General features: G+C 46.8%; 2 protein-coding genes across 2 annotated transcripts in view; one reads left to right on the top strand and one right to left on the bottom strand.

Annotated features, from left to right (window-relative positions):
* Nucleotides 1–7111, bottom strand: part of RMDN1 (regulator of microtubule dynamics 1) — a 42743-nt gene extending 35632 nt beyond the window's left edge. Inside the window, exon 1 of the mRNA XM_039464377.2 lies at nt 7053–7111. The gene's annotated coding sequence lies outside the window, so the exon portion shown is untranslated. The remainder of the gene's footprint in view (nt 1–7052) is intronic.
* Nucleotides 7112–7229: 118 nt separating this feature from the next.
* The window catches only part of CPNE3 (copine 3), a 51083-nt gene continuing 41992 nt past the window's right edge, over nt 7230–16320 (top strand). Inside the window, exon 1 of the mRNA XM_039464793.2 lies at nt 7230–7352. The gene's annotated coding sequence lies outside the window, so the exon portion shown is untranslated. The remainder of the gene's footprint in view (nt 7353–16320) is intronic.

Here is a 16320-nt window from a genome sequence, read left to right as displayed (position 1 = left end):
CCCCATCATAGAGGTATTAAAGAAACAGGGTCTACTAATTCCTATCAACTCTCCTTGTAATACTCCCATCCTGCCAGTTAAAAAGCCCTCTGGTCAGTACAGGCTAGTCCAAGACCTCCGCCTTATCAACACAGCTGTCATACCCGTACACCCGGGGGTCCCAAACCCGTACACCATTCTCTCACATATCCCACCTACGACCACCCACTTCACAGTATTAGATCTGAAAGATTCTTTCTTTACCATCACCTTACATCCTGATTCCTATTTCCTGTTCGCTTTCACATGGGAGGACCCTGCCTCTAACACTTCTCAACAACTCACCTGGACTGTCCTACCTCAGGGATTCCGAGACAGTCCCCACCTGTTCAGCCAGGCTTTAGCCACTGACCTGCAAAATTGTAACATTGCCCCATCCTGCCTGCTTCAATATGTAGATGACCTTTTAATCTGCTCTCCATCCCACTATGAATGCCTTTCAGCTACCACCACCCTGCTAAACTTCCTGGGCAACAAAGGATACCGAGTATCGCCTGCCAAGGCACAGATAGCCACCCCCTCTGTCACGTATTTAGGGCTGCAAATTACCCCTAAGCATCGGGCAATTACTACTGATAGATTGCAAGCCCTAAAAACTCTTCAACCTCCTACCTCAGCAAGTGAAATCCTTTCTTTCCTGGGTTTAGTAGGATTCTTCTGACACTGGGTGCCCAACTTCGCTCTCTTGGCCAAACCACTCTACCAGGCAGCAAAGCAGACCCCCGTAGGACCCCTAACCTCCCAGGGAATTGTTAACCAGGCCTTTAACGCTCTCCTAAAAGCCTTATCCACAACTACCAGTCTAGCTCTACCTAACCCAAACAAGCCCTTCCACCTATATACAGACGAGAAGCAGCACACAGCAGTAGGTGTCCTTACTCAGCCAATAGGGTCCACCCTCCTGTCAATAGCTTATCTGTCCAGACAATTAAACCCCATTGTACAGGGATGGCAACCATGCCTACGGGCCCTCGCAGCGGCAGTCAACCTCACTACTGAGGCCCTAAAACTCAACCTGCACCAACCCCTCCAGGTTTTCTCCCCACACCGGCTCACTGACCTACTCACTCACCAAGCTTTAACTCATCTCGGGCCCTCCCGACTTCAACTTCTACACGTACTATTCATCGAAAACCCTGCAATCACTCTTTCACATTGCTCTCCTTTAAACCCGGCTACCCTCCTTCCTCTCCCCTCAGAGCCTTCGACGCAGCACTCCTGCTCCGAAATTCTTGAGCTCAGTCAGTCCCCGCGCCCAGATCTGGCTGACTAGCCCATTCCAGCAGCCTCAATCACTCTCTACGTTGAGGGTAGTTCAGCCCTCACCACCCCAGGACCCCGGAAAGCTGCCTATGCCATTGTTACAGACACTGACGTCATTGAAGCTCAGCCTCTGCCCCCAGGAACTACCTCTCAACAAGCTGAGTTAATTGCCCTTACTCGGGCATTAATCTGGGCAACCGGAAAAGTAGTCAACATTTACACAGACTCCAGATATGCCTTCCTAATTGCTCACTCACACTGCATGATATGGAAAGAACGGGGCTTCCTTACCACTAAAGGCACCCCTGTTCTCAATGGAAAACTCATCTCTCAGCTTATTCAGGCAATCCAGCTCCCCAGCAAGGTAGCTATCATCCATTGCAGGGAACACCAATCCTCACGTACTCCTGTAGCTAAGGGAAATGCCTTTGCTGACTCCGTTGCAAAAACAACAGCCAAAGAAAAGGCCCCCCCCACCACTCTCTATTTCCTTTCCAAAACATACGACCCCCAATACTCTCCCACGGAGTTAGCCAACCTTCAATCTTTACCCAATGTTCAATTCAGGGACAGCTGGGCTTTTAAGCACAATCTCCTTATACTCCCTGAAAAACAAAGATACCAAATAATTCAAGACATTCACAACTCACTCCATATTGGACCCAAAGCCTTGTACCACTTCCTCAGTCCACTTTTTCACCCCCACGACCTCCTCAACACCATACAGAAGGTCCAGTCCCCCTGTACTATCTGTGCAAAAGCCAACCCCCAAGGTTCCTGTCATCCTCGGTGTCAACTTCATCAACTACGTGGGTTTCTGCCTGGCCAAGATTGGCAGATTGACTTTACCCACATGCCAAAACACAAACAATACCACTATCTACTAACCATTGTTGACACTTTCAGGCTGGATTGAAGCTTACCCCACAGCCTGCGAGTCGGCGGGAACAGTGGCCACTCATCTTATCCAAGACATCATCCCCCGGTTTGGACTCCCAGCCACCGTACAGTCGGATAACGGCCCAGCCTTCATCTCTAAAGTTGCTAACGCTGTTTCCACTTCCTTAGGAATCCAGTGGAAATTACACGCTGCCTATCATCCCCAGTCTTCTGGTAAGGTAGAACGGGCCAATGGCCTCATCAAGGAACATTTAACCAAACTTATGCTCGAATTCCGCCAGTCCTGGGTTACACTGCTCCCCATCGCCCTTGCCAGGTTAAGAGCAAGTCCTCGAGGCCCAGCACAGCTTAGCCCGTTTGAGCTACTGTATGGTCGCCCCTTCTTACTTTCAACTCCTCCATCACCCGAAGCCACTCCTTTAAGTAATTACCTCCCATACTTCACTCTCCTTTGAAATCTCCTTAGGGAACACGCCAATGCCTCTCTTCCACAGCCCACTCAACCATCCGAAACCACCCAAAAGGTATCTCCGGGTGACTCAGTCCTTATTAAATCCCTCTCCCCAAAGCCTCTCGCCCCCAAGTGGGAGGGACCCTACACTGTCATCCTCACCACGCCATCAGCCATAAAAGTTGCTGAACTTCAATCATGGGTCCACCTGTCACGGGTAAAACGAGCACCACCACCCTCACCCTCCTGGAAAGCAATCCCTACAGGCCCCCTGTCCATCAAATTAACTAAATTCTAATTTTTCTAAAATGCTAGTCCTGGCAGTCTTCCTGACCGTTCTGCTTCCAGGAACTCGTGCCGGTTTTGACCGTAAGTACAATATCAATCAGGTATTAATGGCGGCGTACGGTAATCCTTGTGAGTGCTCAATAAAAGTCAGCAGCCCACCATCCAACTATGTTCAATCTCAGGATTGTTCAGGCCAAAAAGCCTATCTTATAACCGGGGTTCAAAGTACAGGCGTAAAAAACCAACCCTATTATGTCTGTGTTAAACAGGCCACAATTACCGTAGTAACCCCCGGTTCCCCCCTTCCCGAATGCAACTGTTCTAATTATAATACCCCTTCTGTTCACTCATCCTGTTACAAGGAGTTTGCACAATGCCAGCACAATAACCAGACATATTTCGCCGCAGTCCTACTCCGTGAGCGTGCAGAAACATTTGGGGGAGATTACACCATCCCATCCCCTTTAGGTGTCTCTTACAAGCTGGCTCAGGCCGGCTGCCCCCCAGGTAAAGTCGGACAAGTCGTCTGCTGGTCATCCTCTCCCCAGGTCGGGTTAAGTGATGGGGGAGGACCTCATGACTAAATAAAAGCCCATCATGTTAAAAAAACCTTGCAAGCCTTGCTCCCCCCATTTCTCTCATATCATCCCTTAGCTGTACCAATGCCCAAAACCCAAAACCTACGGTCAGACCTCCAAAGCACCCTATACACTATGCACAAGGCTCTTAACGATTCCGGGTATTTTCAGAACTCGGCTCTGCCTGTCGTTTGGCCCCCCACTGCCTGTCGCTGTGCCTAGTAAAATAACTTCAGCACCTTCTACCACAAATAAAACTCACAGTCTCCCTTTTCCTGTCCAACTATACCACATCACTTGCACTAATATTACCTGTCTCAGTAAGCCCCCACAAAACAACTCCTTCAACTTAGACGTGGGGTCTGTAGGGCCTGCCTGCGACTGCTCTCACCATATCAATGTTACTCAGGAACTTTTTTCCCCAGAAGGCCAGGTCTTTGTTTGTGGCTATAATCTAGCTTATACTTATCTCCCCGGCAACTGGACTGGCAGCTGCTTACCTGCTTTCCTCTTGCCTGAAGCTAGTGTCCTTCCCGGAAACGAACCGGTACCCATCCCTAGCTTCGATTTCTTAGCGGGACGAAAAAAGAGAGCTCTACAGTTCCTCCCATTCATAGCTGCTTTAGGGGTAACTGCTGGAATTGGAACCGGCGCTGCCGGGCTAGGCTATTCCCTGCAGTCTTACCAAGCTCTTTCCCAACAACTTATCAATGATGTTAGTGTACTTTCAGGAACCATAAAAATAATCCAAGACCAAATAGACTCTCGCAGAAGTCGTCCTTCAGAACCGCCGCAGGCTTGATCTCCTTACCGCTGAAAAGGGAGGAATATGCCTGGCCCTTGGAGAAAAGTGCTGTTTTTACACCAACCAATCTGGAATAGTCCAGGAAAAGATAAAGGCCCTGCAAGACGACCTAGCGAAGAGACGACAGGCCCTAGCCGACAACCCACTTTGGGAAGGGTGGAACGGCCTTCTCCCGTATATTCTTCCCTTCCTGGGACCCCTACTTGTTGTCTGCCTAATCTTACTCTTAGCTCCCTGTTTCCTACAGTTCCTACAGCAACGCTTCCGAGAGCTGACCCGAGTCACCCTCAACCAAATGCTCCTCCAGCCGCTCAATGCAATCGAGCAGACCAAGGAAAGCCTCCGCTGGCTAGCCTAACTCCTTATCTCCTTCCCCTCGTCGCCCAAAGTCAGCAGGAAGCAGCCAGAGAGAAAACCATCGCCCCTTTCCCTCTTTTTTTTTTTTTTTTTGAGACGGGGTTTCGCTCTTGTTACCCAGGCTGGAGTGCAATGGCACGATCTCGGCTCACCGCAACCTCCGCCCCCTGGGTTCAAGCAATTCTCCTGCCTCAGCCTCCCTAGTAGCTGGGACTACAGGCGTGCGCCACCATGCCCAGCTAATTTTTGTATCTTTAGTAGAGACGGGGTTTCACCATGTTGACCAGGATGGTCTCGATCTCTCGACCTCGTGATCCACCCGCCTCGGCCTCCCAAAGTGCTGGGATTACAGGCTTGAGCCACCGCGCCCGGCCGACCCTTTCCCTCTTTAAGGAGTTGGGAATGTCTGGTAGAGGACCCTTGGATCCCCTCTTGCTCCCACTCAGGCCCCGGCCACGTGGAAAGTATCTAACCTCACCATGTGGAAATCCTTTATCTTACCCTGCCCAGCGTCCTAGCCCCAAGCACAAACAACCCTGGGTGACTCAGCAACCTTCTGCCCAGCAACCGATCAGACCAATCACCGACCGTCTCATCAGCCCTTCGCTGACTTCCCGCCTGATGGTCAAACTGACCGATCACCATCTGCCGCATCAGCTCCTCCACTTCCCGGTTCCCCCACCTCTATAAAAGTCACGGAACAAAGAAAACCGGCGCGAGACTGCTGACTCTCCACTGCTGTACGGGTCCAGTCAGTCCGCCCGGGGATTTTTCCAATAAAGCCTAAACATTCTGTTCATTCGGCTCCATTTGGCTCAATTGGCTTAATTCCTGGGGTCTCAGCAAACAAGTGGTCCAGGCAGGCCGGACACTAACATTCCTGTGCCCCCAGATATTTTGCATCACTGGCTCCTTATTATTCAAATTTCAGGTCAAATACCATCTTAGAAAGCACTTTTCTGAGCCCCCGTCTAAATAAGTTCACACTATCTTCAAGTCCCTCTATCACATCACCCTGCCTTAACTTTCCTCATGGCACTTCTGGCTGTCTGAAATCTCATTTTGTCTTTAACAACTTACGCATTATCTGACCCTCCTCTATGGTAGAAGTTCCTGTCTATCTTGCTCACAAGTCTAGAACAATGCACATAGTAGGCAATCAGGATGTGTTTGTTGAATAAATGAATGAATCCTCACTGGCACTGACATGATTTTTAAAATGTTTAATTTGCAAGCCAGGCATGGTGATTACTCCTGCAATCCCAGCACTCTGGGAGGCCAAGGCTGGCAGATCACTTGAGCCCAGGAGTTCAACATCAGCCTGGGCAACATAGTGAGACCCCATTTCTTAAAAATAAATAAAATAAAAATGTTTAGTTTGCATATTTTGGATTAAAAATAAAGTTTTTACTTAGGAATGTCTGTGTTTCTTCATTGGATACCCTTTCCATTTCTTCTATAATTAAAACAAACCACCCTTCACCCATTTTTCTATTGGGTGTTTTTTTTTCCTTATCAATTTAAATGAACTTAAGATACTGTCAAGTTTGTGACCAGTATACTTCCCAATGTGTTTTATTGATTTTGTTCCTGTGTCCTTGGGAAGAAGTTCTAAATTACCAAGCAGTCATGTATCAGTGTATTCCACAGCAGTCTGTTTAGCTGCAGGCAGTGTGGAGTACCAAGCAGTGAAGCCTGCACTTTGAGGTTTACTTACAATCTATGACTTCAGAGAAGTAGGCCAATTATTTAGCTTCCAAATCTCATGTTACTCAATTGCAGTTTTCATTTGTAAAATGGGGATAAATGGCACCAAATACATCACAGAATCGTGAAGATTAAAGGAAATGAAGGCTATTAAATGTCCTTGGTAGTGTGCACATTTAAAATGCCTCCAAATAAGCATACAAGCATGGTCAAGAACTAAGATGTATTTGGCTATTTTCATGTTGAGAGTTCGTCTTAGTTACTTTTTTTTTTGAGACTGGGTCTTCCTGTCACCCAGGCTGGAATGCAGAGGCACGAACATGACACACTGCATCCTAAACCTCCTGAGCTGGTGATCCTCCTGCTTCAGCCTCACATGTAGCTGGGGCCAAAGGCCCGTGCCACCATGCCCAGCTATTTTTTTACTTTTTGTAGCAATGGAGGCGGGGGGAGGGGGGAAGGATCTCATTTTTTTACCCGAGGCTGGGGTTGGCCTCCAACTCCTGGGCACGTGCCATCCTCCCACCTTTGCCTTCCAAAATGTTCAGATTACAGATGTGAGCCACTCGCCCAGTCTTCTTAATTCAGATATGTTATAAATTTTCTTAAATATTTTAATTACTTCCTCCTTAAGCAATTTATTTTGGTGCACCAGGCCACTTACCTAAAGTCAGCTTTGTCTTTTCACTAGGCGATTGGCCCACAGAGTAAACTTGAAGCGCCAGCCTATCGGCAGGGAGCGAACCGGCAGCCCGGAGTCCACTCCCTGCGGATGGGCGGAGCCTTGCGCAGGCTGTGCGGGGCGGGGCGCGCCCTGGACCCGCCCCCGCCCCGCCCCGCCCTCGTCCTCTTGCTCTGCTTGTCCAGCCCTAGGTTCTGGTGGATCCCAGCGGCCCCGGCAGCGCTCCGGACGCTGCAGACCTGTTCTCTATCGTCGCTCCACTTTCACCTCCAAGACTCGCACGTGAGTGCAGGCCTCTCCCCCTTCCTGGTCGGGTGAGGCACCAGCCCCGCAACCCTACCTCCTGGGGGAAAAGCAAAGTCCTGGCCTGGAGAATCCGGGCCCGCAGGCTCAGTGCGGCGGGTCCCGCCCGGCCTGAGTGCTGGAAGTGCTCCATGGGCTTCCGGGGATCGGCAAGTCGCGCGGGGGGCTCCCGCTCTAGGTCGCGGCCTGGCGGGACTCAGGCACCGTTAGCGCCTCCTGGAGGAGCCCGGGCTCAGGATTCAGCTCTGGGCCGTAACGCCCTGCCTGGGCCTGGCGTTCGCGCACCTGGGGTTGGAGGTTGGCTGGTATCTGCTCTCATTCCCTGGGCGGAGAGGGTCGGGCCTGTGGCCCACAGAAGGGTGGCAGGCCCTGAAATCGCTGCAGCACCACGCGGGGAGATGGATAGGGTACCCACACCACGCCCTTGGTGAAGCCAGTGCCCAGGTGGACAGGGCGTGCGCGCTTCAGAGCAGCCGAGAAGCTGGTAGATGGGGTAGGAAGAGGTGACTCCTGATTTCAGAGTAAAACGAGGAGATTGTGAGAAGTACCCTAGCAGCTCCCGTTTCTCCTCCAGCTTCAAGATATTTCTGTCTAGTGTTTTGGGTTCTCTACACGAGGGTTGTGGAAGAAGTGCAGGGCCAGAACCTGTTGGGACCCAGCAGACCAGTGTTGTGCTTGATGATCATCTGCACTTCTTGCATATCCTTAGTATTGTCTTTTCGAGGCCACCTCTATAGTGGCTAATCAAATAGAGGGAAGGGCAAGATTGAATATTTCGACTATTGATTACAATGTCTCACAACAACTGTGCTAGACAGTTTTATATGTTAGCTTCTTTAATGCTCCCAAGCACTTTTTGGAGTGATATTACTCTGTTTCATACTCCAGGAAACTCAGATTGAATAATTCTTCAAATTACACGACTGGTAAGTGGTGGCATTAAGGTTGGAATTCAAGTCTGTATGGTTTTAGGGTACAGCCTTTATTGCTTAATGTACAAGAATATTATTCTCGGGATAAGGCAGATACCTAGGTTTCACATCTATGCTATGAGGGCTGTTAGCTGTATGTGACCTTGTACAAGATACTTCACCTTTTAGGGCTTGTTTCTCCATTTGTGAAATAGAGATAAAATGTCACAAGGTTGCTATGAGAATTAAATTAGATCCTACTTGTAAAATATTTAGCAAAGTGCCTGGCACATAGTTAGTAGTAAGCTATATATAGCCACATATATCCTGATATTGTCATTAGTTAGGGTCAGCAAACAAGCTCTGTGTGTTTGCTGCCAACCAAAGCCCAACAGAACTTGAAGAAGTCTAGAAGAACATAGGTAGAGGGAAACAGCAAAGGATAGGAAAAGAAAAGGGAACTGAAAACAGATGACATATATGATAGCAATTATAATGACACCAATAGATGTCTCGGGTATTAATATGTGGTACCCAGGGCCACTTTTTGCCTTTGTGAGAATTTTTAAGAAAGCAGTTCCTTTTGGCTGATGAATTGGAAAAATAGATCCCACTCTGGGCTGAAAAATTTCAAACTCTGTGACTATATCATTTTGAGGCTCTGGATGTGAAAGGGAGCTGAATTTTAAGACTCCACAGACCAAAGGTGCTTGGCACAAACAACACAATAAAGTGTGCAGTTCTCTTTCAGGATTTCTTCTGTCAGGTTTAACCCCTAAAGAATGGGAAGGGAGAGGAGGTTCCAGAATGGGAGAAACAAAGGGAGTATTTGCCATTAAGTGTTGCATAATGACTGGACACCTCTTCTAATTTTACCTGTAACTGTGAACACTTCGTAGACAATGGCCTTCATTTTCCACATAAATTTATGGTAGCCTATTATACACTTTAAAATATTTTATTTTCTATACCTTTTATGATGATATCACTGCTGCCCTGAGTATTTCCCTTGCAGTATCTGTTTAGGTACCTAGTTCATTTGTACTCCAGCAGCTATCAATTCTTTTCTTTACTTGTTTATTTATTTTATAGTGAAGATGAGGTCTTACTATGTTGCCCAGGCTGGTCTTGAACTTCCAGGTATAAGTGATCCTCTTGCCTGGGCCTCCCAAACTGTTGGGGTGACAGGTGTGAGCCACGATGCCCAGCCCTATCAATTCTTGGTATAGCTTTATCCATAGTTTCCTTTGCCCTCTTTATTTTTTGGTACTATCACTGGGCTTTTTTCCCCCTTACTATTCTTAGAGTTTTCATTTTCTTTTTTTTCTTCTTTTCACATGTTTTTTAGTCAGTGATATATTATGCTAGAAAGTGTGCCTGTTAGCAGAATTAAAAAAGTTAATGTTAGATGTGAAAAATGATTACATGTCGTTTGACCTTCAAAGATTCATAATGCCACCACTGCTCATCAGAGCATGATCTTTCAGGTGATCTTTTAGCAAGGCTCAGTGTCACTTCTATTGGTGGTACTCAACGACCTCAAGGAGTCTTTTTTTTTTTTTTTTTTTTTGAGACGGAGTTTCGCTCTTGTTACCCAGGCTGGAGTGCAATGGCGCGATCTCGGCTCACCGCAACCTCCGCCTCCTGGGTTCAAGCAATTCTCCTGCCTCAGCCTCCTGAGTAGCTGGGATTACAGGCACGCACCACCATGCCCAGCTAACTTTTTGTATTTTTAGTAGAGACGGGGTTTCACCTTGTTGACCAGGATGGTCTCGATCTCTCGACCTCGTGATCCACCCGCCTCGGCCTCCCAAAGTGCTGGGATTACAGGCTTGAGCCACCGCGCCCGGCAAGGAGTCTTAACTAGAACATTTCTTTACTGTACCCACCATTACCTTCATCCTGCAATCTAGCTTCCTTCCCACCAATTTTGTCCCTTGTTCTTACTTGTGTGTGGGAATCTTATTGGGGTTCTTTTGGAGAGACTGTTTATTCTTTTAATATAACAGCTTAACAGTATGCAATCATAACATTTTAAAAGATGTTAAAATTAGTATTATGGACATATTTACTAATGTGAATTAGGTGTATAGCATATTAGTGAGTTTCCCCATGAAAAAATAGAAGGGAATACTACATGTTCATTTTAGCAAATCATTTTGAAATGGCCTCTTTCCAGGCCGGGCACGGTGGCTCAAGCCTGTAATCCCAGCACTTCGGGAGGCCGAGGCGGGTGGATCACAAGGTCAAGAGATCGAGACCTTCCTGGTCAACATGGTGAAACCCCATCTCTACTAAAAATACAAAAAATTAGCTGGGCATGGTGGCGTGTGCCTGTAATCCCAGCTACTCAGGAGGCTGAGACAGGAGAATTGCCTGAACCCAGGAGGCGGAGGTTGCGGTGAGCCCAGATCGCGCCATTGCACTCCAGTCTGGGTAACAGAGCGAAACTCCGTCTGAAAAAAAAAAAAAAAAAAAAAAAAAAAAAAAGAAATGGCCTTTTGCCAAATAGTTGTATTAAGTCTAATTCCTATGAAAATTTCCAGAGCAACTGTGTGGTTTCTGGACATGTTGTTATTTGGTTATTTCACCTTTTGGGGCTTTTCGTTTACTGCCTCTAGACTTTAAAGTGATGGTCAGTACATGTGAAAATAGGTATCTGCAACTGTAAAGAGGAACTTACTTATCTGTCCACATTTTCATGTTTATGGGTTAGAATTTTTTAAAAAGAAGTGAAAATTAAGACAAGTACTTCCTGATGGAATTGTCAAAACAGGTTTATAAAAACAAGTGTAAAACTGCACCCCACCTTTAGTATTTCTTGCCCTCCTTCATGATCGTTCCCTGTATCACTTACTGTCACCTAACATACTATATATGTTACCTGTCTTGGTTGTCATCTGCCTCCCTGCAGTGTAACTAACCTCTCCTGGACAGGGATGGTTGTCTCCTTTGTTTATTGTTGGCTCTCCAGCACCTTAGAACAGTGTCTGACACACAGTAGGCAGTCTATAAATACTTGTTCAATAAGTGTTGAATGACTTAATAGTACTATAAAATCTCTCATGATTGGGAAATATAAAGGGATTTGCCCTAAAATTAAAAACAGCTGAAATGTATGTGTTAAGCAACCAGGACATGAATATTCTTGAAATCAGGAAATGTGTAAACATCTCAACAGTCTTTGCCCAATATACAAACTTTTTTTTTTTTTTTTTTTTTTGAGACGGAGTTTCGCTCTTGTTACCCAGGCTGGAGTGCAATGGCACGATCTCGGCTCACCGCAACCTCCGCCTCCTGGGTTCAGGCAATTCTCCTGCCTCAGCCTCCTGAGTAGCTGGGATTATAGGCACGCGCCACCATGCCCAGCTAATTTTTTGTATTTTTAGTAGAGACGGGGTTTCACCATGTTGACCAGGTTGGTCTCGATCTCTCGACCTTGTGATCCACCCGCCTCGGCCTCCCAAAGTGCTGGGATTACAGGCTTGAGCCACCGCGCCCGGCCATACAAACTTTTTAAACCTTGAGAACCAAGTGGTTGTGGTTGTTGCTGCTTTAAACTGAAGGCATTTTTAGATCATTTGTTCACCGTGAACCAGAAAGGAGCACGGAGTGATAAAATTGTGAAGTGCCTGTCTTAACCAATTAAATATACATGCTCCCCTAAGAAGAGAAGAAGGGAGTCAGATTTTGGAAAGCATCCACTTAGCGTCAGGGCATAGTGGACACCAGGGCAGGTGAGAGGTTCTGATGGCTAGTTCAACATCTGGGAAATTCGAGAAGAGGGGAAAATCTTAAAGTGGTCTGAGGGGAATGAGAACCCCAGGGGACTTCAGTCTCCGCAGATTGGTGTGCCTTAATATCAGATCCAGCTTGCCTGCTGCACAGCCGGCCAGCAGCTTTACTTAGTCCTTATAATGGAAAACTTCAACTGAATACTTGGGATTTTCAGCTAGGGATGCAGCTCTGATTTTCAATGAGGGTAAAAGATGATTCACTTTGTAGACAGGTATTTTATAGCCAGCTTTGCCAAGATGCATGTTCTATAAAGTGAGGCAATAGTGAGATGTTGCTGCTGTTGCTTTTTTTCTTAAGCTAGTCAAATTTAGCAGTAGGGGGTTGTATACCAACTTTTGTGACACTGATGTTAGTAAGTTCTTATTTTTAACTTCTTGATTTTTTTTTTTTTTTTTGAGCCGGAGTTTCGCTCTTGTTACCCAGTCTGGAGTGCAATGGCGCGATCTCGGCTCACCGCAACCTCCGCCTCCTGGGTTCAGGCAATTCTCCTGCCTCAGCCTCCTGAGTAGCTCGGATTACAGGCACGTGCCACCATGCCCAGCTAATTTTTTGTATTTTTAGTAGAGACGGGGTTTCACCATGTTGACCAGGATGGTCTCGATCTCTTGACCTCATGATCCACCCGCCTCGGCCTCCCAAAGTGCTGGGATTACAGGCTTGAGCCACCGCGCCCGGCCAACTTCTTAATTTTAATTTTATTCTTTCTGCTTATGTAGCTAATAAGTTCTGATAACCCTTCTTTTTATAATTTGTATTTATTTATTTATGAGATGGGGTCTCACTCTGCCACCCAGGTTGGAGTGCAGTGGCAGATCTTGGCTCACTGTAACCTCTGCCTCCTAGGTTCAATCAATCCCACCTCAGCCGCCGGAGTGGCTAGGACCAAAGGCATGCCCCACCACGCCTGGCTAATTTTTATATTTCTGGTAGAGACAAAGTTTCGCCATGTCGTCCAGGCTGCTGTTACTCCTGAGCTCAAGCCATCTGCCTGCCTCAGCCTCCCAAAGTGCTGGGATTACAAGTGTCAGCCACCTAACCTGCCTGGCCTAACCCTACTTCTATTAATAACTTTTATTAATACCTCATTAAATGAACCTGTGATAAAGTGTTCATTTGATGGACTTGAAAATACAACCAGTGATACCTCTAAAATGTGTATACAGTAGCCAAAGGATTAGAAAAGTAGTATAACCTGAAACACATGTTAAGTAAACTTTTTAGCCTGTTATGAATCGTGGAATAGAACAATATCTGGATTTTCCAGAGAAATTAATGAAGGGTCCTTAGTTGATTGCTTACTTTGTAGTGATAAAGACAAGGTAAAACTGCACCTACTTTTTTTTTTTTTTTTGAAGTTAGAGTGATCATATATCGACTTTTTCATGTTAACTCCTGCTTTCCTCAGTTCTACGTGTCCAGGCATCAGCAACGGTATCACTATTTAGATTTTGCTCAAGATACTTTAAGAATCTAGAAACTTTTTAAAGTGTGGCCAAAAGCTGATTTATTTTGCTGCCATGATAGATGCTAAGAGCTTAATAATGTGAGATTTCATGGATGCTAATAGAATTTCTTTCTGCCGGGCGCGGTGGCTCAAGCCTGTAATCCCAGCACTTAGGGAGGCCGAAGCGGGTGGATCACAAGGTCAAGAGATCGAGACCATCCTGGTCAATATGGTGAAACCCTGTCTCTACTAAAAATACAAAAAATTAGCTGGGCATGGTTGTGCGTGCCTGTAATCCCAGCTACTCAGGAGGCTGAGGCAGGAGAATTGCCTGAACCCAGGAGGCGGAGGTTGCGGTGAGCCGAGATCGCGCCATTGCACTCCAGCCTGGGTAACAAGAGCGAGACTCCGTCTCAAAAAAAAAAAAAAAAAAAAAAAAAGGAATTTATTTCTTTATCATGCTGCATCTACTTAATAGACTGGGCCCTGTGTTTTGTTTGTTTATTTAAGTCATCTGAGAACTTAATAAAAATTTTGAACAAAGGTACCTAACTAGTGGGGAAGTTTCTAGATACATTTTTTTTCGGATATAGCTTTTATTATTTATTTATTTATTTATTTATTGAGATAGAGTTTCACCCTTTTTGCCCAGGCTGGAGAGCAATGATGTGATCTTGGCTCACTGCAACCTCCGCCTCCTGGGTTCAAGTGATTATCCTGCCTCAGCCTCCTGTGTTGCTGGGATTGCAGGCGTGTGCCACCATGCCTGGCTAATTTTGTACTTTTAGTAGAGATAGGGTTTTACTATGTTGGCCAGGCTGGTCTTGAACTCCTGACCTCAGGTGATCTGCCTGCCTTGGCCTCCCAAAGTTCTGGGATTACAGGCAGGAGCCACCATGCCGGCTCCAGATATAGCTGGTTTGGTAGAGGTGGAGACTCAGGTTGGAAAACTTTATTCTTTTTCTTCCATTTCTCCTTTTTGTCCTTATCAATATTCTGATGTTTTCTACTCATTTTTTTTTTTTTTTTTTGAGACGGAGTTTCGCTCTTGTTACCCAGGCTGGAGTGCAATGGCGCGATCTCGGCTCACCGCAACCTCCGCCTCCTGGGTTCAGGCAATTCTCCTACCTCAGCCTCCTGAGTAGCTGGGATTACAGGCACGCACCACCATGCCCAGCTATTTTTTTTTGTATTTTTAGTAGAGACGGGGTTTCACCATGTTGACCAGGATGGTCTCGATCTCTTGACCTCATGATCCACCCGCCTCGGCCTCCCAAAGTGCTGGGATTACAGGCTTGAGCCACCGCGCCCGGCCGTTTTCTACTCATTTTAAAAAATCCTTTAGTACCACTTCCTAAATGAGTTCCATATTCACTGCAGTTAAATTAGGGTCATAGTACACCAGTGGAAAAGACCTTAGGAGCTACTTAAAGAAAGGGATTGACTCGACTCTTAGATTTAACAGCTGAAAAAACCTGAGGCGTAGGGAAGTTACAGACTTGCCCAAATGTCTGCCATTGTGGTGTGACTAACACAGAACCAGTCCATTTTTTTTTTTTTTGAGACAGAGTCTCACTTTGTCGCCCAGGCTGGAGTGCGGTGGTGCAGTCTCAGCTCACTGCAACCTTCACCTCTTGGGTTCAAGTGATTCTCCTGTCTCAGCCCCCTGAGTAGCTGGGACTATAGGTGCGTACCACCATGCCCGACTAATCTCTGTATTTTTAGTAGACATGGGGTTTCACCATATTGACCAGGCTGGTCTTGAACTGCTGACCTCAGGTGATCTGCCCATGTTGGCCTCCCAAAGTGCTGGGATTACAGGTGTGAGCCACCATGCCCAGCCCAGTCCATTTATTTTGACATCTGATCCAGTGATTCTTCCTTTTTGTTTCTTTTTCACATTAGAAGAAAACATGCCATTTTCTCTGTTTTATGTATTTTTATGCTTGATCTTATTCCCTATCCTCATTTCTAGTATTTTGCGATAGTGATTTTTAAAAAATCTGGGCATCACTTTCTTACTAAATACAGAACAAGCTTATTTTAAATTCTTTTCATGTAAGTTTTTTACTTTCAGAGTCTGGCTATTAAGTGCACTATATTCCTGAGAATAAATGTTGCTGCGCTAAGATGTTCTAATGGCACCTACAAACCTGGTAGACCTGTTTGTGTAGAGACACATTAGCAAGGAGAACATGTCTTCTTAGCCTTAAGTAATTTACAATTTAATGGGTAGATAACCCATTAATTTTTTTTTTTTTTTTCCTTCAGGGACATTTATTTCCCAGTCAGAAAAGCAGGAACAGGCGCCTCTGCCTGAGCCCAGCAGACAACATGAAGACCGGGGGCGGGCAGGGAGGCACAGGAGAAGCGCTCAGCTCTGTGTGCACTTGGTCCCTTGTTTGTTCCTGGCTAGGTCAGGGAGGGCCTGCCGGGGGTGGTGGCACAGAGCCTGGGGGAACAGGCAGCAGGCAAGTGGCCCAGGGATGTCACGGATGGAGGCAATAAATACTGATGGCCAGGCAGGGCTACTGGCTGGGCCCAGGCGGGGTGGATGAGGCTGTCCGTCCAGGGCTCTCTTGGGGGTGGGCTCTGGGTGCTTCCCGCAGAGACAGAAAAGGCAGAGGCAGGACAACACCCAGCCTCCTGGATGGTACTGAGGTGACTGAGTTTTGGCAATTTGGCTTTCCCCAAGCCGCTGGAGCCATCCCCACAGCCCTGGCCAGGGATAGGGCAGGTGGGCCAGGCATTGGTAGGATGGAGGGCGGCAGCAGCACCCCACACCTCCCTGGAT

The sequence above is a fragment of the Saimiri boliviensis genome, chromosome 15 (assembly GCF_048565385.1).
Source record: "Saimiri boliviensis isolate mSaiBol1 chromosome 15, mSaiBol1.pri, whole genome shotgun sequence".
Classification (NCBI taxonomy): Eukaryota; Metazoa; Chordata; class Mammalia; order Primates; family Cebidae; genus Saimiri; species Saimiri boliviensis.
This window is presented reverse-complemented; position numbering and strand designations above follow the sequence as displayed.